Source organism: Prinia subflava, chromosome 3 (assembly GCF_021018805.1).
Source record: "Prinia subflava isolate CZ2003 ecotype Zambia chromosome 3, Cam_Psub_1.2, whole genome shotgun sequence".
In the NCBI taxonomy this organism is placed as follows: Eukaryota; Metazoa; Chordata; class Aves; order Passeriformes; family Cisticolidae; genus Prinia; species Prinia subflava.
In genome coordinates, this window is record NC_086249.1 from 13,323,404 (window position 1) to 13,346,327 (window position 22,924).

Consider the following 22,924-nt stretch of genomic DNA (forward strand, 5'->3'; position numbering starts at 1 on the left):
CTCTGAGTAACTGAGGATTCTTGTTTCTCTAAGCCTCACTTAAAAGGGCAGCTCCTTCTTTTCCATAATCCCACAAAATTTTATATTAATTTTTCAGCGTGGTGAAAAATGGGGACTACATCTTTTCCATAATCCCACAAAATTTTATATTATTCAGTGTGGTGAAAGATTTTATTTTTTTCTTTCTTATAACTAGATTTTTTTTTACAGTATGAAAAGTTATGGGAGAACAGGGTGCAGAAATCTTCCTACCTGATATAGTCTTCAAAACTACATATAAAATAAGGGGGAAAAAAAGGGAGAGAGAGAAAATAAAAGCTCTCAACTCCTTCAGGCTTAATGATATATGTGCTACATTAAAGACTTTTCTTTAACATGTTTTCTTTTCAGTATGCAGCACTGAATAATTCTTTCCAGTATTTAAAAGCCTAAGCAGTGTGAAAACTGTTGAAAGAAGAAAATACACAAAACTAACTAAGCTGATAAGGTTGTGATGACTGAAAGTATCCACAGAGAGGAAAAATTCCCATCCTGGCACCATGCTTTATAAACACCATGTATTTTTTTCCAGGTGAGTTCATTCCTTTTAAGTAGAAAATACTACATAACTTGCACTCATCTTCCTCTTTGCCAGACTTGCTCATGATACAAATATTCAGCTTGCACTACGTGCACTAGTCCTGAAACTGATACAAATATATTTTTTAAAAGGTTAAAAAATTGGTTTGCAATTTCCAGTAAAATCTATACAAACATTGATGATTCAAATAAATCGTTGTGAGTAGTGTTCCTTAAAGCAAAACAAAGAAGTCTGAGGGCTGTTAATATTAGATGCTAACAACTCTTCCAAGCTGTGAACATATAGTAGTGACAGAAATTAAAAAGCAGATGTCCTCCCACGTTGAAATTCCCCCCAACTTACTTCAAGATTACATGGTTGATGAAAGTACAGCAAGTTCTAATTTCTAGGGGGAATAATGACTTGTAGTTGCAATAATTTAAGGAATAATGTACCCCAACTGTACTTAATAAGGCTATAATTCCATCAAAGCCTTCCAGGGACGTCATAAACCATGAGAGTGAAATTCAAGTGGTTTCCTCATGTCACCAGGAGGCTGAGATGGAATTACAGTTCGAATTTATATTCATTTTGAAGGAGACTTATTTAATATTGCACATTGATCATGATTAATGCCTTTGGAACTGCCAAAAACTATTAGGGGTGTTTACACTCTTTTGAAGTCACCAAAAGTCAATTATGCCACTGACTAGTGATTCTCAGCAAGTCCTTTCTTTTAAAGCTGTGGTTTGACCAGCACAAATTGTTTAACCGTGCAAAAGTTAACACCAATTTGGTCATATATTTTTAATACTTTTCTTCTTTCTATTGAATGAAAGGGGGAAATATTTCTTCTGTCTATGTGCATAGCTCTTTATTTATAGAATTTCATTGCAAATTAAGGGGCAAATTAATTGGAATCCTTTGGCCAACGTAGCCACTGAGCACCACTGAATGAATATATTTTATTAAACAGATTTTTCACTTAAATGCCAATAATTTGTCCACACCTTATGTGAGGTAACTGAACAGGGAGAAGCTTTAGTAACAGGAGAAGATTCTTTTTTGTTGTAAGACTGCAGGTAATCTATTTTAAAATGAAGGAAGAGCCCAGAGAGCCCACAGATGAAAAGTTGTGGCATGGGGAAAAAAAACCAGAAGGGGAAATCTGGCTCTTAAATAATGTATGAATCAAAGTTTCCAGAGGTAAAATAATGTTAAATGTAATCCTTCAAATTTCTATTCTTTTTTGGACTTGATGATGCTGTCTGCGTGACAGGAAGTCCCAATGCCATTGCTTAAAGGACAGCCACTCAAAAATGTGGTTTGTTGTGATCTCCTGCTGAATATCCTCACTTGCCTAAGTTTAAGGACTTATCATCTTGGGGATGCCCTTTGGTGTGATCTCTGGATTCAAGAGTTTCCTCTCCTGAGGGGTCTCCACCATTCCAATACCGATGTTTGCAGCTGCTTGTGGATTTCTGAGATATCATAGGGGATCTAAAGCAGCAGAAGATGCCTTTATTTAGATAATGGCTTTAAGCCAAAACGCTTACATGTGTCAGAGAAGCTGCCATAAAATGTATTTCCCCGGAGATGACAGTGTGTCAATTCCTGAAATTCCTGGTGCTGAGTAGCTGATTTGATTTACACTTCTGAACAGAAAACACGTCAGGGTAATCTCAGCTCCTCTTTACAACAATATATTCCAAGTAGGGGATTTATTTGTAATTTGTTAAGATCAGATACAGATAGAAGTAAGTCACATACAAATCCTACTGAAAGTCTTTTGGCCAATTTCTAGGATGATGGTGGAGTAAATTGATCTTTAAAGCCAAAAACATGACAGCATAGTAATCAGTTACGTGGCACTTTTGAGCAAGATAAATATACATTCTACACCCCAAGCTAAAAAAAAAATCATTAAAATGTAACAAAATAAATGCAGCGTTGTTTGCTTCAAGCATAGCAATACTATTTGGCATTTGGAAGGAGATTTTCTGAAACCCAGGGCCCAGATTTAAAGGTTGCCCTTGGAAAACCACAGTATGAAAACCCCCTGATCCTTGCATGGGCCACTAAAACTCAAACTAGATGTCAGGTTTTCACATGATTGGTGAAGAAATGTCCCTTGGCATTTGATGTTTTGAATGTTGAGGACTCAACATAGGGTGGTAGAACAAATGAAAAGAAGAAAAATCCAATCAAGATACTGGCTGAGAAAGTCCCAGAGTAAAAATTTTTGGAGGCTGAGAAAAAGTTCTTAGGTTCAGTGCTCTAGGGGTGTCTTGTGCTTACAGACTTCCCTTGGGGTTTAGTCTTGGACAAAATCATGTGAACCCTTGTCTGCAATAATCCAAGAGAGGTGCTGCCAGTGTCCCCTTCATGTTAAACTCTGGCTTTGCTTCCTGAGATGGACTGAAAGTTTTTCACTGTCCACATGTAACATTCACAATCAATGCCAAATTGCTTATGTGGAATCTAGCACAACTCAGCATTCCCAGAGCTCCTTTGCAACTGTTTCATCAGTAATTATCTCTGCCTGGCTTCCCTGAAAAATTCTTCAAATTCATGAAAAATTCAAATTCCTCACAAACAACAGCCTTCTGAATGATTTCCTTCCCATTAACAACAAATTATTTGAGAGAAAAACTGCTTGAACTTGCCCAGGTAGCCATCCTTAATTAGGAGTTCCAACACTGGAGGAGCTTTTAATTGCTCCAATCAATTTCTCAGGATAAATAAATAAATAGTAATATCTTTGTACTCCTGAAACTGTATGGTCTTAAGCTGTACTCCAAGAAAAGGTGTCCTCAGGAGTTATCTACTTCCTTCTGTACTACAGTTTTTATTGATGTGGAGTGACAAAAATACATTTTTATGGCCAATTCTAAATGTGCTTTCTCAAAAATTAGAGCATAAAGCCTAGAATTCTGGATACACAGGTACAATCACAAACAACCAATTAAAAATTTATCTAGCAAAAGAAGTTCTCTGCTACAGAGTCAGTTTGCATGTTCACTGCTTCTGTGATCAATCAGTGAAAAATAGCAGACTGTTCTGAAACATGGAAAAGCATACAAAATTTTAAAATATTTTTACCCAACCAGATGTAAGGAGAATTTTTTCTTCCTCTCTCTAAGGGCCATAAAACATTGGAGCAACTGCCCTGAGATGCTGCAGGCAGCTTCTCTGGAGGTTTTCAAAGTCTGTCTGAACCAAACCCTGAGCACCATAAACTGACCACAAAGCTGCTGAGGCATAAGCCCAGGGTTGGACAAGAGACTTCCTGAGGTCCCTTTATCCTGTGAAGGTATGTGTGTATGTCTTAGGTTGCTGTAAATTAATATGTAAATAAATAAAAAAATGGAGCAAAAGCCAATTCCATTTTTTTTATTTTTTTCCCCAGTTGTCCTCAGATACAATCTTTTTTTTCTTTGTTGACAATACAACAGGGAGTGGTTTTGGAAAATTATTACAGCTCTGAACTCCATTTATCTAGACTTTGCTTTGTCAGCAATTTTCTTCTATTAGCTTCTCTGCTGTACATCAAAATTGGAAATAAAGAAGCTGGCTAAGGGATAATTGCTGGGTTTTTTCTGAAATTATTTGGGAAATGTTTTCCATTTTTGAAACTTTATTCCTGAAAAAAATGGAATAAAAGATAAAGAAATAGAAAAATGGATAAATTGGAACAATATATTGTTAGTATTATCTTAGCTGATAACTCTGAATACTTATTGCACTGGACTAAAAAGGTGCTAGCTTGAAACAAACAGCAAAATAATTGGACATTTTGTACAGGTCTGTTGATGAATCTCCCAACTTATTTTCTATTCTGGGGTGTTGAATTATTTGTCTGCCAAGCTTGAAATACTTTGAGTAATTATTCTCAAAATGGAAGCAACCAACTATAATAAGGGTTTTGTAAAATTTTAACCTTAATATTTCTCAAATCCTTTCATGCATTCCATAAGAACACTGACAAGGTTAAACACGTGGTAAACAGAATATTTTCAGGTAAACAGGAGTCTTTCTCTAGGTGTAGTTGAGACTTAGGTCAAAAAATGAAGGTATTCTAAATTGGTGGTGATTCTTTTTCCCTTCACATAAATCCAGCTATAAAAAATGGACTATGGGAGGTATTCTGAGGAAAGAGGTTATTTGTGTGTAAATATATAAATATGAATAGACATACATATATGTGTACAGCTATATAAATATAGCTGCACACAGTGGGCCAATGACAACAAAGTATGATGCAGTGAAATTCTGTGTGATGAAAAATATCATTAAATTCATGTAGGAATTATGGACCTGTTAAATCTTTGGTACAGAAGATTCACAAGAAAACGAAAGAGTGGTGTGAGAAGATATCTTTGTTATACCTCTTTTTAAAAAAAATTTCAAGATTTCTAGCTAATTGATCTCTGGAGAATACCGTGTAAATTGTTTTATACTCCCCATATATTTCAGCTTATTCTAATCAAGCATAAATTGAGAGAAAACACTTCTCCTCTCCTACACTCTGCTATTTGTCTCAAAGGGCCATCACCACAGATAGAGGACCTTTGAATCTCTCCAAAAGCTCACTCTGCTCAGGGCATCATCAGAACTTGCTTGTACAGACACAGACATTTTGATTAATTGATGAGCTCAGTCTGCAACAGATCCTGCTGGCATCTCCTGTGCTCTGTGTAGCTCACTAATTCAACACTACTCCATGAAATTCCTGTTGAAGGACACACATTTGGAGCTCCCACTGGGGTTCCTGCCTGCCCAGTACAGCAGCACTGGCTGCGTGTCCCCATTGCTGTCACCAAAACACTCCCAGGCCCAGCAGAGCAGGGTGATCAGCGGCACAGCACTGCAGCAAGCAGCGAGAGCAGAAACCAGCCCCTAAAGAGCACCAGACTCTCACAGTCAGGCAAAGGAGCCCCATGGCAAGCACAGGAGCTGTCCATTAAACAGCATCAACAGCTGTGGGTCCTATCCAGCACATTCCAGTCAGATCTGTCATTGTCCTGAACCCTTTGGCCCACACTGGGTGCCCAAAAGGGCTCTCATGGTTTAACCCCAGTCAGCAGCTCAGCCTCACCCAGGTGGGAGACAGAATCAGAAGGGTAGGACCTGGAAAACTCATGGGCTGGGATAAAGACAGTTTAACAGGGAAAGGAAAAGTTCTGCACACAAGCAAAGCAAAGCAAAGCAAAGCAAAGCAAAGCAAGGGATTCAGTCCCCACTTCCCATGGGCAGTGGTGTTCAGCCTTCCCAAGGAGAGCAGGGTTCCTTTGTTTGATTTCCCTCTAGATTTAATCCAGTGGCTGGACGGATCTATAAGTACAGAAAGTAAATTTGCAGACCTTTCAGATTAAGCTTTGTAAAGGCTTCTTATTGACAGCACCATTAGATATTAGGGAACAAACATCATGCAAGGATTTCTTCAGTGACATTCCTTGAACAAAATCTTACTAAAAGTTTATTTCTTTACTTGTTCCATATAATGAACATTTCTGATAATCAGAGTCTGATTCAGGACACTGAGCCCATTTCTTGTTGCCCTGTACATCCTCAGGTTTGGGGACACTAAAAAAAAGCTGATATGCCTCTGACACATACAAAAGTGAAAGAACAGAATATGTCTTTTCCTCCACTCCATCCAGCCCCCCATTAACTATGTATCACTCCACTTATTTGGGTTTTTTTGAGTCTCCCCTACTGTGTGGGGAACACAATGCTTACAAACGTGGGCTCATGCTAGCCAGGAAAGGCAGGTGATAGATGATGCCTCTGCCAACATCCAGACTGAGAAAATGCACATTTCCTACTCACAGAAAAATAAAAATGCAAAATAAAATAACATTAAAAGTTGATGATTTTTTGCAAACCTCCCCAAGCCTTCCAGTTTTCAGTAAAACTGATGTCCTTGTCAGATTCATTGTTAAGAGCACTGGATATTTGCTCAGCTGTAGAAATCTGGAGCAAAAGATGGTAGGTTCACTGAAATGGCATTTTCCAATTAAACTGTGTTTTGCTGGAAGTTCCCCAAGCTCTACCAAACACCATGGTTATATATCCTATGTAAACTACAGATTTGCATCATTTTTGCATGGCAGATTTTTGAATACATAAGTCTTGGGGGAACAAAGCTTTGCAAGGTGAACGTTACAAAATGCCCAGTGATTTTTTTCTTTCTCCCACAGGCTTTTCTGCAGGCGTGCATAATAGGGACATTAGTTATTAAATTGGCACTGGGTCTTTCTCTATTTCTTTATCGTTTTCAAACAGGTTAATTGAAGCTCATTTATATGCCAGTTAAATAGAGGGTAGCTTGAGTCAGAGGAAACATCAACACACGTTTTATCATAAATACTTCTAAACTTATAAATGACCTCCAACCACTTTCAATATCTGCCTCTTGAAAGGCACAAATACCTGCATCTTCCTTTTTTTTTTTCCAAAATCAAAGGAAAAAAAAAAAAGAAAAAAAAAAGAAAGAAAAGTTTTTACTTTTTGTTTTACGTGGGACTTTCTTTTCCAGAATCCTGTATTATGACTGTCAATAAGCTCAAAATAAGAAATTATATTGCACAGTTACCATTCATGCAGAATGAGAAGGAAAAATAAAACATTCCTCTGAGATTAGAAACAAAATAACTGCTTACCATGTAGTTCACTGGGTGATGTGCAAATGCACAACAATGGGCACTTGAATGTACTTTTAGCTTAAGTGAGATGCAGACAAACAAAACAAGCATTTCATCCCCAGCCCCTGAGTTCCTTTGGAGACAGATGCTGACACAATTGCAAGTGCAATTTCTATGTACAGATCTATCAGTGACAGAAAGCCCCAGCTACTGCTGATATGCAAAAAATGTCATTAGCCACAAGTACTGAAAACTTGGTCTACCTGTGCTGCTGAAGGCTCAAAACTCAGAATGTTAGGGCTCACTTATATCAAGGTACATCTCTGTTTCCTTTGTGTGTGCTCTTTACCAACAGCAAAACATGACAAAACCACGTGGCTCAGTCTTCTCTCCCAGTTTCAAGCTTGTAGATAATGTTTTAATGTATGTACATAACTATTTTAGAGCATTAGGAGCAAGGGATATTAACTTTCCAGGTAGGGTGCTTGCAAACACTCTTACAGTCATAAAACTCTTTAATTCTACAGATTTGGTTTTATATATTTTCTCAGATTTTTCTTTTCCCTTTAATCTGCTAAGCTCCATGAAACTCTGTCACTGAAAAATCATAAAAACGATGTGTCTGTGAAGCTAATACCCAGAATTGGTTTGGTTTTTTTGCTATTGTATCTCCAAAGATTGTCATAGAATATTCTAGAATAAAACAACTTGGATCATATGTAACCATTGATTTTTAGTCATAGTTCCTCATTGATTTCAGTGGGCAGTTCTTATTAGGCATCCCTGGCATGAAATGGCCACTTGTATTAGATTTTGTAGGAAAAAAACCACAGTTGGCTAAAATAATCAAAACAGGCATCAAGATATTTGCCCCATATTGTGAGTAATCACAATAGCAAAGTTATCTATCCTGCACCACAGAATAATTGCAGCAGAAAACAAAACTTTTTTTTCCTTTTTTTTAATAAACATCAATCCTCAGGAGCTAAAAGTAGACAGATTAAACCATATGATTTGGGATTAGTTTCTGAAGAATTAAAAAAAGAAATCTTCAGAGCCTGGAGTTTCTCACTGTGGGAGCTATCTTGTGGAGGGAAATTATTTTCCCTGTGATAGCATAAAAGCAGATTTGCTTTCCTTTAATTGGAAAAATATAGATGGGATGTAAAAGGCACACAGTCCTAAGTATATCTCCCTTTCACAGCTTTAAGAGAAAAAAAAAATAGATGACTGAGGAAAAGGTTTGGGTTTTTTTTTTTATATCCATTATTTAATGTTCATTCCCTAAAGTTTTCTGTGCATGATCCCAAAAATACTCGAGGGAAAATTTTAAATTACGAATCAAGAAAAACTATTTTTTTTTCCAGAAAAAAACATGTTGTTCACTCTTCAGAATTTGGATATGAATGTTTCTTACACCATATTGCAAAAAAATCTCATGAAATGCCTTCATGACTTTTATCACTGTCCTATTTTCTGAAGAGTTTATCATACCTGAAGGACATTTTTACTCACATGGGGAAAGTTATTACCTGTCCCTATTTCCTAGATAGCAAGGAGGATTAAAATAGGACATACAAGAAATTTGTGGAAGAGGCTGGAGCCAACGTGAAGAAGTTCTCCCACCTCTCAGGCCATGAGTAGAAACCCTGAACTGGGCTGCTTTCAACAACAATAAGCAATTACAATGTTTGTACAGTTCCTCAATCTGTTACTCCCTCAACAATTCATGAGCAGTACACCTGATCTGGCTGGCAGTTCTGGCTGCAGGACTTTACGAGCTCCTTTTCTCTCACAGCTGGACTTGGAGTTGCTTTCTTGCCCAGCCAGTCCAGCATCACTGATGGGGAAATCATGTCAGTCCGGGTCGCCTTTGCTTCAGCAAAAGTCAGCATCTGATCTGACCACCTTTTCTCTTGGTCCTTCCCTTTTGCTGGCAAGTGCTTTGCTTTCTCAGTGACCCCGTTCCAGCTGCAGTTTCCATGCGTCGCGTTGGGATCTGAGGTTGATGGTCAGCCTTGGTGAGCTGGAATCCACTCCTGCAGAAAAGACAGCCCCAGTGTCTCACTCCCGTGCTGCCAAGTTCATTTCTTTAATGATCTGGCCATTGCTGACCTTCATTTCTGCCTCTGCAAGCTGACCTGGAGCTGCTTCCGAAAGGAATTGGGTAAGGATGGCCACTCCGTTAGGAAAACAGCTTTCTCTTCCTGACAGACTATTCTTTAGCCCTCCCTTTTATCCTGGGTGCATTTATCCCGTCTTTCTCACCACGCAGAGACAGGCTTTTCACGGGAAATTTTGCAAAGAATTGTGAGGCATTGCTCTTTAGGCTACTCTGCTGTCTCTGACATCGTCTTTCTAGAACACTCAAAAGGTTTTAAGAGTCCCTTTTCGCTCCAGATTTGTTCATTGTCCATAGACTTGAAAATTTCAAGTGTAAAAAATAACACCCACAGTCATAAAATTCAACTGATTTCCCATGGGGCAATGTTAGGTAGCACAAAAAAATATTCCAGACCAGCTCATTCTTGAAAATTAGCAGCAAAACTAGAATAACTGGAAAGTTTTAAAAAACTAGGAAGTAATATGAAAGATGAGTTCAGTAATGTTCCAGACAATTGAGTTTTTGGATTTTTCTAAGTTTTGTCAAGTGTTTTGTACTTGGTTCAATGTCTATTTTCTTTTTTATATTATACCATCAAAGCAAGTCAATTTCACAATATCTTCTTTACTCCTTTGGTCTGTCACTGACTTTGATATTCTCATTGTAGGGTCAGCTCTAAGAACTCAGAGCTTTCCCCAAAGACAAATTTTATCATTTCTTCTAGGTTTGCTGACCCAGAAAAATTCTAAAACAGCAAGTAATATGAACAAAGCAGACATTTAGTCCACAGAAAATAAAATAAAGTGCAGATCCCAAGACAGAAATGCAGTCAAGGACAGAGGCATTGCTAGGGAACAAAGAGAAAGGAATTTCTGGGAAAAAAAAATGTCCAAAACAGTGAAGGTTTGCAGATAAAGCAAGGGGTGAAGTAAAAGATTTGGAAAGATTTCATCCCTGTGCCTCCCACCCACGCTTTTCTTTAATGTTGCAAAATAGAATGTAGTAACAAAATGCACATGAGTCTTTCATAAAAAATATCTCTGACCAAGCAGAAAAGTCCTTCAATGAAGATTATGGTCTTGAGGTGTAAATAAAGTGTTAAAAATCTATTCCCAAACCCCATAATTTCTGCTTCAGGGATAAAAGTGACACTGATGTTTTCAGTTTTCCTGTTAACATATTCAGTTTGAGACAGCTTTCTGACTACTTGAGTTCTTTCAAAGTACTTCTGATTTTGTTTAAACAGGCAACAGAACCCAGGCATTTCTTACAGATTTAGTTACTTAATACCTGCTACTTCATCATCTTAAGCAGGCTACTCACTCCAGCTCAAGAATGTTGTTGATTTTTCAGTGTTTGTGGCACCATAGTAGATCTGACCTAAAACTCATTTAAATGAAAGACATCTATGGAATCCATGTGCTTCGGGGCATAAACCAGTCAGCCTTTCAGTGACTCACTGAAATGCTGTAGCCAGAAATGTGACTGATGCCTCTTTCCAATGCCTTGGACCTGAATGTGGTTATTCAAGGAGTTTGTAATCACAAGGCCAGGATTTTATTAGCTATGAATGCTAAAAGAATGCAGATATATCTACTCAGTACTGTTGTTTCTGAAAAAGATGATGTTTTTTAACAGTTCAATATAGATTCAAAAAGAAATGAAAGGAAAAAATTCAGGACAGATAAAAGCTGTGTTAAAAAAGCTGCTGTTCAAAATTGGAATTTGTAAGTGTTCGCTTTCACAACAACTGATATTAGGAAAACAAGAAAAGAAGATAAGGTGTTTGCTTGCAAAAACAGATAACTGAAAGTGTCAAAGGGATTTAAACAGAGAAGAAATCTATGGACCACATTTTTTATTGCATTGGTGTTTATTGACATCACCACTACGATTTACTAGCTAGATTTGTATGAAGTGACAGCAGATTTGGTAAATGTGGGTGTGGATTACTTTGAAAAAGGTATACTAATAAGACACGTAGGGAAAAAAACCAACACAAACCACCAAGGTGAAAATCACAATTGTATAAAATCTGTCATTTATTTCAATAAATAAATGGATATTTTATCTAGTTATGGCTGTATGAGGACAAATATCAATGAAGGAACAGATATCTACTTGCCTTTTACTGCTTTGTCACACTCTCCCTCCAGTTTACTAGAAAAATATCTTTTCCTAGTTACTCTTCATTAATATTCCTTTATGTATTCATTAATTAAATTACTAAATTTAGCAAGTAATGCAATCCCTAATTTAAAAAAAAAAACCCTGCTTTTAAATAAGGACAATACATTTTAGAAAATGCTTACATATTTTCAGCCTGAGTCTGTGTTTATCGGTAGTTATTTAAACAGCATCATTGAAGAGTTTTATGTCACTAAAATTAAACCCTAGTGCTGAAAACATTTAGTAGAGTTGCATAATACATGTGATAAGTATTTCCCTGAGAATTATTACAGAACAGAAGAAGGTCCTTCCTCTTTGACTTGGCTTTCAGGAATTCCACTAGGGCCCCCTTAACTTTGTAGAGGGAAAAGAAAGTTGAGTTACAGCAACAGATAAGGAGGCCTTCAAGTTTATAGAGCAGATTTCATTCCTTCCTTGCAAGACAGCTAATGTGAGGAATGATTGCCATCTGTGAAACCTCTAATCTGCCCCACCAAGATAAATAAAACGGGGAGCAATCAAAGTTTTCAGGATACCCTTCACACTGTATCACCCATGGCCAAATTACCTGTTTTCATGAGATTAAACCACACTTTAGTACATTTCTGAAAGGATGTGATAGAAACACACTGTACAGCCAGGGTACAAGGCACTGGCACTTTAGACTTATATAGAGTAAAGCTTTAAACTGACATTTCTTCCCTGTCAGAGGAAGGAAATGATGAACCAAGAAATCTGTCTCTGCAATGTGTCAGAAGGTGATCCCAAGGGGGAGAAGTATTAGGAGAAAAAGGAGCTCTGCCTTAGTTTCTTAGATATATACAAGTAGCATTGCTAGAGGACAATTTCATACCCCTGTGAAGAAACTTGAGTCAAAAACTCATGTCAAAATTAGATGCAGAATTTCTGTGAATTGCTCAAGCTACAGAAAGGGAACTACACATGGGTGCACCCCCTTTCCACTGAAAATTAAAAGGACTCAGATTCTACTTTCCTTGGAAATCTTGCAAACAAAATTTTCAATCCCAGCCTGAGCTTTCTGCATGTGAATCATTTCCAGGTAGTCCTTGTTTCAAGGCCACTAAGTGATGACTTGGCTTCTGTCCCTGTCATGCAGTTGATAATCATTCTTACTCCTTGTTTTTAAGCAGGTAGCACCATGGAAAGCCAAATCCATCCTGAGTGATAGGTGTGCGTCACAGCCCCTGGTTCCTAATCTGCCAGACTGGCACTGTGCCCTCAAGTTCCAACTGTGCCCAAAATTCCCTCCAGAAAAGAAGTTCCTGATCAGGAGAGGAAAGGGCTAGTGCATTCCCAGATCTCACTTCAGCAAGGAGTCAGGATGTAGTTAGGGCATGAGGCTGGACCTGGAGGCTCAGAAATGTAGAGTTGGACAGTTAAGATACAGTTCCACAGTTTGCAGGATAGCAACCTGAGCATTGTAAATTACTTAATCCTTAAAAATAGCATAAAAATGTGATGATTTCATTCATGTCTGCTATATTAATGGATCATAAGTTCCCTTTCTGTAAATTCTCCATGCTCAGTGCTACTGGAAATTACAAATTTTTGTAAATATATTGAAGATTTCGTGAAATCAATTACTGCTACTAATGAAGCAGAAACTAAAAATTTCAATTGCCTTATTTTGCTACCAACTTTCTTGCAAAACTATAGTAGTTTGAATAAGATAAACTGAATATCTGTGTATATATATATATATTTATATATATATATAGGGTAGCTATTTCTTCTTTTTGTTGATGAGGAGTTGTAGGACAGAGATTTGACAACTAACCAGAGTGTACATAAAAAAATCACAAAACTACCCTTCTCATTTCCCAGAGTCCAATGTCACCCTGTTGATTCTCTGTAAAATGCAATACTGTGCAAGAGCACATTATTGTCCAATATGAATCCCTATTTGTTCCCCACAGGAATTCGGTGTGTCCCTTCCCCACCAGTCAGCATGCAGGTCATTCTCTGCTGGTTTGGGTTGTTTATTTTTTTTTTAGCTTTGAAGTAAGATGGAAAGTTTTGATGCAGTAAAAGTAACACACTAAAATGGCTGAAATGGTTTTATGAGTACTTACCTGACAGTTTTTCTTTTAGTAGGTCAGGCAAAGAGTATGAAGGTTAGAGAAGAGGACAGAAAGAATATGAACAGGAAAACTAATAATTTTATGAGTTCTGCAGGACTTGGGCTGCAGTGCTGCCATGCATTGAGATATGCAGTGCCTACCGAAAGTCATAGTCAGTGGTGAGGAGTACATAATATTGAACATTTATGAAGTGTTACACAGCTTCAAAGAACTATGCAAACATAAATTAATTAATCCACAGGATTTTAAGATCTTTATTTAGATAAGTAGATTCCCTCAGAAAGTTCTGTGTAACACAGATGATTACATCTTATTACAAAATAGGACAAACAACAGCAATAATATCCCTGGTTTTGTGATTCAGTTAAGCACTGTTCTCCCTCTTTTGCTGATGGAAAAGCTGAGGTTTAGCTATCAGGCCATTTCTGTGAGGCATGTCAATGAGGGAGCTGAAATTAAATTTTTGTAATGGCCTATCTTTTGACTCTTATTTTCTGACTGCTAAGTAAATCTAAGGAACATAGTTTAGTGATGTGAGACAGAAAAATAAATTAAAATTCAAAAGTTCAGAGTTATCATATTTCTTTTCTCATACGATTTCCATCCCACTTAATTGTTAGTGAAGTTTCATGATTTTATTTAGAAACTTACATCAAAAGTAATGTTGAGGTATATGAAAATAGACAGGAAAAACGCACATCATAATATGGTCAGATTCTGACCACACCCAAAGAACAGACTTCTATACAATACATTAATTTATCAGAAACCTGCTGGAGCTGGGGAAAAGCCCTGCCCTGCTTACAGGGCAGCCGGGCCGGGGGCCGGGAGAGCTCCATTTCCCCCCTCAGGTGCGGAGACAGGGCCTCTCACCCTCCTTACAGGGTTGCCCCTCTCTCCGGGCAGCCAAACGAGCACAATGGCAAAAGGCCAAGCACACCAAAGACCCAGCCCTGCACGCAGGGGGGTCGCCCAGCACAAAGCCGCCCGGGGCACCCTGAAGGTGCTCTGGCCTTGCCACAAAGGCTCTTTGCCCAGAGGGCCTCTCGTGGCCCCTCTCCAGCTCCAAGCTCTTGCCTCGCTGCTCCGCTCTTCAGCTCCACGCCGCTGCCGCTCTTGCCTCGCCGTCCCATGCTTTCTGCCAATGGACGACGACACGCTCAGGCCTGACAAGCTCCTGGGCCTGAAGGCAACCGCCCCCCGACAGCCCCACTTACAGAGACCTGAGCCACCCAGTCTAAATATTAACAACAGGTCTTTCAATGTCTTCTTTCGTGCAGTTTTGTAAGGATCCCTCCCTGGTTTTAAACACTCATCAGTTCTTTCTCAAAAACATGTATAAGAAATTGACACTATTTTTTGCACGGCTGCATTATATTAATTTTCATTGAATAGGTTTTTTTGCTAGCTTCAATTTAATCAGTTTTTGTTGAAAAGAATGTACTGTATTACAATGGTTTTTATAGCACCTATACTGTTTAGGAAATATTCTCTTTAATGTAGATTTATGTAGGTATAATTACAAATAACTGCAAATGGCATAATTTCATATGAATATATGTGTTCTGCAATCCTTTATCCTTAAGGAGAAAACTGTAGAAAGGTTCAGTTACATCTCAAAAATCTTTTACTCAAAATCCATTGACTAATGCTTGGGCTACAATTGAATTATAGCAAACACAGATTCTTCTCTCAGGAGTTTAGAAAGCAAGGGTGTTATTTTTGCACCCCATGACTCATCAGGAAGGCTCTTCTAACAGATTTTGTCTGCAGATCTCACTCTGCCCACAACAATACCCTTCTAAAGTATCCCAGGTTTTCACCTAAAAATGTCACCTCTTTCCCTTTTAAGTTTTCCCAGATTTTCTGTCAAAGATACTGCTTCTGACTGCTGTGTTGCAGCAGACTCTCTCTTAAATGTGCTAATTTCCCCTCTCTAAATCACCCCAAATTCACCTGTCAAAAAAGTGTGAATTTTTTCATATAAATTACCTCAGGTTTTCTGAAAAGAGAATTACTTCAGGCATTCTGAAAGACTGCATCTCATTTTTCCTCCAAAACACCCCTTCAGCTGTGTCCTAAATGTCACCTAAGATTTTATCCCAAAAAAGTTTGTTCTCTGCCCCAGACAATTCTTCAGATTTTCCCTCCAAAACATCTCCTACAACTCAACTCAGACTTTGATCCTAAAATGTCCTATTACTAAGAGATTACATTTAACTTTACTTTCAATTATGCCCTCGAAGATTACCAGAGATTTCACTCCCAAAAATTGTTTCTTCTGGGCCTTTAAAATTACCTCAGATTATATCTGAGGTAATTTTCTCTGCCCATCCTCCCCAGTTTACCTCAGAATTTTCCCCAAAAACTATTTTCTTCCCTAGACATCGCCTCACATTTTCCCGCCAAAAATGTCCGCTGCATTGTCTTTCACACATTAAGCAGCTTTTGATCCCACACTCATTAATTTCAGCCAAAAAGGTTCATCCCGTGCCCCAAAGGCCACGCCTGGGAATTCAAGCATTCCTCCCCTCTCTCGTTGTTGCTGCCCCTGTGAGCTGCCCCAGCACTTCCCCTCACCAACTGAAGCCCCGTGCAGTCCCGTCACGGCCGCCGTCCCCTTCTCCTCCGGGTCTCACTCCCACAGCTCGCATGGAACCCCGCCCGGCACCTCGCCGAGAGCGGCAGACACCGCGGGTTCAGCTCCCGCCGCCGCCCCTGAGGAAAGCGGGGTGCGAGGCTGCGGAGAGCGCTCACAGCTCACGGAGAGCGCTCACAGCTCACGGAGAGCGCTCACAGCTCACGGAGAGCGCTCACAGCGGGTTTGTGTTCTCGCCGCGCCGACGGACCGGCAGGGCGGGGCCGTCGTCGCCGCGGTGCCGATCGGGAGGCGGCGGCCGCACGACGGGAACCCGCGCCCCCTCCCGTGTGCCTCAGGGCGCGCCCGCAGCCCCACCGGCGACCTGCCCGTGCCCTCAGCGACCCACGGCAAACTCCCTGCCCCGTCACCCTCCGCCCCCTCAGTGGCACGCAGGGCGTCTGCCACCGCCTGAGTTACACATGCACGGTGCTCCGTACGCCTCTCAGAGATCCTCACGCTTCCTCAGCGACACTCGAGGCACCTGCCTCCCCCTCACATGACCTTGGTGTCCCCTTAGTAACACGAACGGCACACAACATTCCTTCACTCACCCGCATGCCCTCCCCAACACACAGGGCATTTGCCACCCCTTCAGTGACCCTCCTGTCCCTGCAGAGGAGCACGGGGCACCTGCCTCCCCTCAAGAGACCCACATAGTCCCCCTCGGACTAACACAAGTGGCATCTGAATCCCAAGTTTTTTTGTTACATACTGCGGTATGTAACAAAAGTTTGTAAGCAGTAATGTACCATGGTAAGTATTGTACCAAAGCAGTGTTCTATCGTACCAAGAAGTATAGTACTGTACAAAGCAATATTGTACCATACCAAAGCAGTATTGTACCAAGGCCGTATTGTATTGTACCAAAGCAGTATTGTAGTGTACCAAGGCTGTAATGCATTGTCTTGTACCATGGCAGTATTGTATGACACCAAGCCAGAATTGTATCAAGGCAGTATTGCATTGTACCAAGGCCGTATTGCATTGTAGTATACCATGGCAATATTGTATTATACCAAGCCAGTAAACTACCAAGGCAGTATTGTATTGCATTGTACCATGGCAGTATTGTATTGTACCATGGCAGTATTGCATTGTACCATGGCAGTAATGTATTGCATTGTACCATGGCAGTATTGTATTGTACCATGGCAGTATTGTATTGTATTGTACCATGGCAGTATTGCATTGTACCATGGCAGTATTGCATTGTACCATGGCAGTATTGTATTGCATTGTACCATGGCAGTATTGTATTGTACCATGGCAGTATTGTATTGTATTGTACCATGGCAGTATTGCATTGTACCATGGCAGTATTGTATTGTACCATGGCAGTATTGTATTGTATTGTACCATGGCAGTATTGCATTGTACCATGGCAGTATTGTATTGTACCATGGCAGTATTGTATTGCATTGTACCATGGCAGTATTGCATTGTACCAAGGCAGTATTGCATTGTACCATGGCAGTAATGTATTGTATTGTACCATGGCAGTATTGCATTGTACCATGGCAGTATTGTATTGTACCATGGCAGTAATGTATTGTACCATGGCAGTAATGTATTGTATTGTACCATGGCAGTATTGCATTGTACCATGGCAGTATTGTATTGTACCATGGCAGTAATGTATTGTATTGTACCATGGCAGTATTGTATTGTACCATGGCAGTATTGTATTGTACCATGGCAGTATTGTATTGTATTGTACCATGGCAGTATTGTATTGCATTGTACCATGGCAGTATTGTATTGTACCATGGCAGTATTGTATTGTACCATGGCAGTATTGTATTGTACCATGGCAGTATTGTATTGCATTGTACCAAGGCAGTATTGCATTGTACCATGGCAGTATTGCATTGTACCATGGCAGTATTGTATTGTACCATGGCAGTAATGTATTGTATTGTACCATGGCAGTATTGTATTGTACCATGGCAGTATTGTATTGCATTGTACCATGGCAGTATTGTATTGCATTGTACCATGGCAGTATTGTATTGTACCAAGGCAGCATTGCACCAAGCTGTGCAGGTAGAACAAGCAAGACAGCAAAGCCAGGGAGATAACAAGCACCATCAAGAGCCAAAGAGCAAGTTTTAATGGAACTGGCAAACTGCAAAATTAGCTAAAAACAAGTTAGACAGAAAAAAAGCAAGCAGCACCAGGCATGTGCTGAAGCTGGAGGTAAAAAGTTCAAACGTGATAAAGACTACACAAGTTTACATCAAAAGACCACCAGAAGACTGACGACCACCACAGAAGGAACCCACGCATGCACAAAACCAAGAGACTCTTACAAAACCATAACAAAGCTTTATACAAATATGACACATTATAACCGTGACCTTGAATGGGAGGACATCTAAAATAAAACTGAAGGCTAGAGAAGACTGGGTGAGGTTGGGTGGACAGACCCACCTCAGTCCCAGCTCTGAAGAAACGAATAGCTGCTCTGTAGCCACCGGACTATAGACTTCTGTTCTCTTGCCCAGTTTTGGGCTTCACATCTATCTCTCCTCAGTGACCTGTTACCCCCTCGGGGACACCTGGGGCACCTGCCACTCGCTCAGGGACACACATCCCCTCAGTGACACTCGTATTCCCTCAGTGACCCTGACACACCCTGAGCAGCAATAGGGTCACCAATCTCCCCACCTCTGTTTATTCTGAGCCTTACAGACTACCTCAGATTTTCCTTCCAAAACATTCATTCACTCCCCTGCGGATTACCTTAGATTTCACCCTCAAAAAGTGTTCCCTCTGGGCCTTTAAAATTACCTCACATTTTATTACAAAATTTTGTCTGCCCATCCTCCCCAATTTACCCCACACTTTTCCCCAAAAACAATTCTCTCCCCTAGAGATCACCTCACGTTTTCCCACCAAAAATGTCCGCTGCATTGTCCTCCACACATTAGCACAGCTGTTGTTCCCACGCTGATCCAATGTGGGCTCAATATGTTCATTCCGTGCCCCACAGGTGACGCCTGCGAATTCAAGCATTCCGCGCCCATTAAGTTCTCCCTGTCCCCTTTCACTTATCTCATCTCCTCCTCTCGCCAGCTGAAGCCTTGTGCAGTGCCGTCACGGCCGCCGTCCCCTCCTCCTCCGGGTCTCATCTCAGGGGCTGCCCCGGGGCGCATCGCGGACGGGGCGCGGAGCCCCGCCCGGCGCCTTCGCCGGGGAGCGGCTTCGAGTGGCCGCCGCCGCCGCCCCGAGGGCAGCGCGGTGCGACGCTACGGCACGGAGAGCACGCGACGCGTTTGTGTTCCCGCCCCTGCCCCTGAGGGCTCCGAGGACTCTGAGGGGCTCTGAGGGCTCTGAGGGGCTCTGAGGGCTCTGAGGGCTCTGCGGGGCTCTGAAGGGCTCTGAGCGCTCTGCGGGGCTCTGAGGGGCTCTGCGGGCTCTGGGAGCTCGGAGCGCTCTGCGGGCTCTGCGGGCTCTGAGGGCTCTGCGGGCTCTGAGGGCTCTGAGCGCTCTGAGGGCTCTGAGGGGCTCTGAGGGCTCCGAGGGCTCTGCGGGCTCTGAGGGCTCTGAGGGCTCTGAGGGCTCTGAGGGCTCTGAGGGCTCTGAGGGCTCTGAGGGGCTCTGAGGGCTCTGAGGGCTCTGAGCGCTCTGAGGGGCTTTAAGGGGTCTGAGCGCTCTGAGCGCTCTGAGGGGCTCTGAGGGCTCTGAGGGCTCTGAGGGCTCTGAGGGGCTCTGAGGGCTCTGAGGGCTCTGAGGGGCTCTGAGGGCTCTGCGGGCTCTGCGGGGCTCTGAGGGCTCTAAGCGCTCTGAGGGCTCTGAGCGCTCTGAGGGCTCTGAGGGCTCTGAGGGCTCTGAGCGCTCTGAGGGGCTCTGAGGGGCTCTGAGGGGCTCTGAGGGTTCTGAGGGCTCTGAGGGGCTCTGAGGGTTCTGAGGGCTCTCTGGGGGGCTCTGATGGCTCTGAGCGCTCTGAGGGCACTGAGGGCTCTAAGGGGCTCTGAGGGCTCTGAGGGGCTCCGGGGGGCTCTGAGGGGCTCTGAGCGCTCTGAGGGCTCTGAGGGGCTCTGAGGGCTCTGAGGGGCGAGGACTCCGCACCTGGGGGGGAATCGCTCCCCTGCGGTTCCCAATCAGCAACACAAATGGCATCTACCTCCCCCCAGTGACCCTCATGGCCCCTCAGCAGCACACGGGCCATCAGCCATTCCTTCAGTGCCCTATTACACCCTGGGGGGGACACATGTCCCCTCAGTGACACTCATATTCCCTCAGCATCAATAGGGGCAGCCACCTCTCCCTCAGTGTTCTCTCTGGTCCTTATAGATTACCTCAGATTTTCCTTCCAAAATGTTCTATTCCATTGACATAAGACTTTTCTTTCATAATGTCCCCATCTGCATCTGTATGTTACCTCTGATTTAAGCCCCAACATGCCACCTAATGTTAGGTCAGACTTTATCTCCAAAATATCCTTTTTTCCCCCTACTGATTCACCTCAGGTTTGCCCTCACAAATATTCTCTATTTGTCCCATACAAATTACCTCAAATTTGCCCTCCAAAATATTCCTTCAGTCCCCTATAGATTACCTGAGATTCTACTTTAAAAATGTTCTGTCCTTTTAAAATTACCACAGATTTTTTTCACAAAATTTTCTCTGCCCGACCTCTCCAAATTACCTCAGACTTCTCCTGCCTTTCCTCAAGCCAACTTTCTGCTCGAGAGATCCCCTCAGATTTTCCCGCCAAAAATCTCTGCTCTAGGTCCTCCACAGATTATTGCAGGTTTTATTCCCGCCGTCCAGTGGAAATAAAACTCCTCAACTTTATCCCCCAAATGTTCACTCCATGCCTACAGGTGATGCCTGGGGGTTCAAGCATTCCTCCCCTCTCAAGTTCCTGCTGTCCCCTCTGAGCTACCTCAGCATTTGCCCTCACAATCTGAGACACCGTGCAGTCCTGTGACCATGCAGGCCCATCCGTTCTTTACCATAAATTCCCTGTTCTCGGTTTTCCAATTGTCCACAACCATTTCTCCCCAGTGTGACGTTTCTTACAGTTCTTTCATTCCCACCCCACAGGTTTCCAATCCCTTTCTTACATATCCATTCCAGCTGTGCATCATAGTTTCACTTCTCTTCCTACCATCTGTCTTCCTCATTATCCTTTCCCTATTTTCTCTCTTAGCATCTGGATAGTGCTTTGGGATTCAGCTCTTTAAGTCCCTCTGTCTCCACAGCAGCTCTCCCAAAACTCCAACAATGTCCTTTGGATCCTTCCCAAGGACCCCTTACCCTTTTCCCAGGAATGGTTTGGGGTGGCACAGAATAAACTCTAGGTCCTGGCCATGAACCCTCATGGCTATTGCAAAAATTAAACCTCTCCTGTCTGGAACCAAGACTCGCTGTTTTATAATTCTGCATTTTTACACCACCCAAAAAGGATTTGGAACAATCCTTCCAGACCCTGTGCCTCCCTCTGAGTCACTCTGTCTCTGTGCCCTTCCTCACCCATGAAAAGGGGAGACAATAAATTGGGAAATGTTATTGGGCTGAGATTAGGGCAGGGAGATTACCAGTTACCATCATAGGCAAGACAATCTGGGAAAAATTAAAAATTTCCCAGCTCCTTCAGGGATATTCGCCTGCTCCACCCGGGTCTTCTGGTAGCTGAGGCAAAGATTTTAATGTATGAAAGCAGTGCTTCAGCTCAGCAGTGTGTTTTAATGCTCTTATCAGAAGCATCTGAGAACAGACTGCAGCATGAACACAACCCTGTTAATACCACTCTTCTCACCTCCTAGTCAAAGTGCAGGGAGAAGAATAAAAACAGGGAACTTTCCCTTACTTTCAATACTCTCAGCGTGGCCGGTTTACATGAATTCCTTTTTAAGAACCGAATACCAGCTGAGATACAAGATCTGACACTTCAGTCTGACCCAGTATTGAGCTCTTACCTAAGGTTTCATATTTGTTTACACAATTTTCTTTCCTCCACCCTCTCCTCCTCCTCTGCATCACTTTTCCATATCCTTCTGCAATTCAATTTGGTTTCAAGTTGTGTAAAATGTTTTCATTGCTCACTGCTATGAGCTATCATCTGAGTGTGTAATCCTGTTCCAGGCCGCAGAGTCCCTGGAGAACACAAACACAAAGTCCCAGGAGAAATGGGATTCCTTTGATGTCAGTGCACTGGGAGGAGCAAAGTGGCCAAGACATCTTTTGAGACCACCCCATTCAACCCAGATGCTTCATTTCCCAGTGTCCTATTTGTAGCCAGCTCACAAGGACATGGGGCAGTTCTGAAGTCCTGGGTATTTTCTTTTTAAGTACACCACATTTATTCAAACCAGCCAAAGGTCTTTCTCTTATTGATAAGTGCTGAAACAATTAGAAAACTTGCTACATATAAGGATGCAATTAACAGGCAGCAGACAATCCAAATTCCACAGAGTTTTTTTGTAGGAATAAGGACATGAAAAATCCTCTTACAGAATTCTAAAACCAGTAAATTTATTGCATGTTCTGAGTAGCTAAGATTCTCAGGCAGCATAAGTCACAACAGGAACATAAACTGTGAGTAAAGATAAAGACATTAGACTATAAGTTCAAAAATCTGTTCTCTACATTTTTCTTTTTGAAGGATTAATGTGACAAGATGAGCTTTTACACAACAATCTTAAAGAAAGGGTTACAGATCATGAACTCTAGAATCTCCTCACAGAAGGTGAC